Raw genomic sequence first — 2,908 nt, 5'->3', positions numbered from 1 at the left:
GCGGCGGGAGCGCCCGGAGGGAACGGCGCAGGGCCGGGCAAGAGCTCCCCGAGGGGACAGAGCGGGGCCGGGAGCTCCCTGAGGGGACAGCGCAGCTCCCGCCCGGCCCCTCAGGGAGTGGAGCCCCGGGGGATCCCTCTGCTGCCAGCGGCCCGCGGGCCGGGTCGCGCCGGGATAGAGTAACCAGCATCAGCAGCGCCTCCGTGCTGCCCGTGGAGCTGCAGCTCGGTGTCTCCTGCTGTCCAGCCCCGTCAGCTGGGCGGAGTGTCAGGGGTGCCACGCTTTCTCCTTCTGTAATTTCAGAGGTTGGCAAAAATGGGGGAAGGAAGCATGGAAAATGAGCGAGAATTTCTTCCATGTGTGCAGCGGGGGAGTTCTGCACCGAGTCCCTGACAGATGTACTGTTGATTAAAAGGACTCGCCAAAGCTGAGCTTCTAATGAAAAGGACTTGCCAAAATGTAACTGTATACGGGGTGTTTTGCAAGCCTGAGGATCCCTGGCGTGTCGGGAGGCTTGTGTGTGTGCTCCGTGTTGCTGGGATGAGTCAAGAGTGTTTATTCTGTCAATGCATAAAGTATTTCCCAAAGGAAATGCAGCCGGTGTGGGTGAACAAACTGGATTTGGTATTGTCTGCTGAGGCTTGAAGGAAAATGTGAGTTGTCTTGGGCAGTAAAGCCTAAGACAAGGCTTACGTGTGGGGGTTGGGGAGTTCGTTAGGATTGTTTTGTTTTGTTTGTTTTTTACATTTCCTCTCAAAGCAAATATTTATATGACAGTCTTCCATTGGCACTCCGGTAGAGGTCAATAAATAAAATGTAGGAAAATCAGAAGTGGTGGTGAAGTCAATGTGTTTCCTTAACCCAGCAGTCGCTGACAGTGAGTCAGTCAGAGCAGTGCTTGCCCCCTGGCCACCCTGAGCCCGCTGCCCGCATCCCCAGGGGGACTCCAGGGATGAACAGCGGGTTATGTTTAATGTTACGGCGTTTTCAGTCTAAACATGTTTCTCTGCATCCTTCCAAACTTCTCCATTACCTTGTGAGTCACTTTTCCATCACACCTGATTTCTCGTTGATAAGTTGTTGCAGTTTTCCACACTGCTTCGGTTCCGTGAGTTCCGTGTCCTGCTTCAATTTGTATTCTACAAAAAAAAAAAAAATCATGTAGAATTTTGTGTAGTTCTTTTTTCTGCTTACAAGGGAATCTCCTTTTCAGACAAGATTTCAGTTTCTACTTCTTGTATTAATCTGTATTTTAAAAGATGCTGTTACAACAATGGTTTATGAAATCCATGTTCAGTGACTTTCTGGTACTCTGAGATTTGGTTCTGTATTTCTGCAAGTTTGGCCTCGTGTCAGCTCTAGTTTTTCTCCTCCACAAAAAATATTTTGAATCTATTACATTTTTCTTCTGAACTCTTGGCTTCCTCTCACATTAATTATTTACTCTGTATTTTGACTGTGTTTTGGTTTAAGAGGGAATAGAATTAATTGGAAGAGAATTAGTTTGAGGGGGAAATCCAAGAATAATTTTTTGAGGAGAAACATCATTGACATGGAGCATGACGATTGGTGACATTGGGACAGTCTGGGGTGGAAAGAGAAATATTTGGAATGTGAAACTTAAATTCTGTTAGTCTTTTAGCTTACAGTAAACATGTGGGTAAAAAATGTATCTTTCTAGACACTCCTCACTTCATGCTTATTTACTGTCTTTTGCATATAAAAACAAAGGGAATCATACTTGAACATTGAGCTGTTCTCTTGTAATACTGTAAAGATTTTAACATGATATGAGTTAAGGTATGGGTTAAACTGACAAACTCGTAGGACTTCTGACACCCAACGCATGTGGTTTGATCTTTCTGTGATGATTCTGCTCCGTTCATCAGCGCAGACAGGAGCTGGGCAGGCTGGACTCAGCTGCTGCTGCTTTTCGACCTGACACCCTGAGAATGCGGGATCCAGGGGGACAGAGCAGAAATATTGCAGTCAGATGGACAATCTGGCCACTGCTAGTGCAGCTCTGAAACTGCAGCTCTGGAGGTGCAGGTGAATAAAGAAGCAGTCTGTGATATATTTTTTCTTGTGTGCAATGCCTGCTTTTAAGTTACACATTAAACAAACGAGATCTGTCTCTTTTTAACAGCTTTGTTACCATGATTGCTCTGGACGGACAAGAGCATTTTAAATTGAGGTTTGTGTGATTAAAGATTTCAGATGTTACTGTAGAGTACTATGTAACCACCCTGCTATTTCCTGCAGCATGGGATGCCATTCCTACATATGTCCCACCATACTCTAGCTAGTCTATTCTGGTACAGTAGTCAGGCGAGCTGACTGCGGATTTAACTGGTGCATTTTAAATAGGATGTGAAGACACCGTGAGACACAACCCAATGCAACCACAGGGCTGTGCAGTCAGCTCAACTACTGCGTATTTTGATGCAAACCTGGTTGTGGATGAAGTTGTTTTGCTTCTGTTCGTGCTAGTCAACTTGAACTAGTTAAGGGCATTGAAACCAGTACAACTGGTTCACGCTGAGAAGTGAACTATTTGAAGGTGAGCTTAGGCTTTCCCTGGGGACTTCCCCTAGGATCCTGCGGGGCCCGGATGCCAGCGGGGCACTGCGGAGCCTCTCCCCGGGTACACGTGGGGACCCTGTCCCCAGGGGCCGGAGCAGTGCCTCGGAGAGGGCGATACCGTCATGCCCACCGCTGGCTCCGGTCCAGCCCGGCGGGCAGGTGCGGTGCGGGTGCGAGGCGCAGGGCCCTGGAAGCTCCTGGGGCAGCAGACCCGGGCAGGCGGGCGCGCCCGCGGTGCTCCGGGGGCAGCGATTCCGCCCCGGCTACGCTGCCGGGGGCGCGGGGCATATCTGCGTTGGACAAAGGCACGCGTCGGGCTCCGGCC

This window comes from Geospiza fortis, unplaced genomic scaffold, assembly GCF_000277835.1.
Source record: "Geospiza fortis unplaced genomic scaffold, GeoFor_1.0 scaffold237, whole genome shotgun sequence".
NCBI lineage: Eukaryota > Metazoa > Chordata > Aves > Passeriformes > Thraupidae > Geospiza > Geospiza fortis.
The sequence above is the reverse complement of the archived record's forward strand: the minus strand, read 5'-3'. Positions refer to the sequence as shown.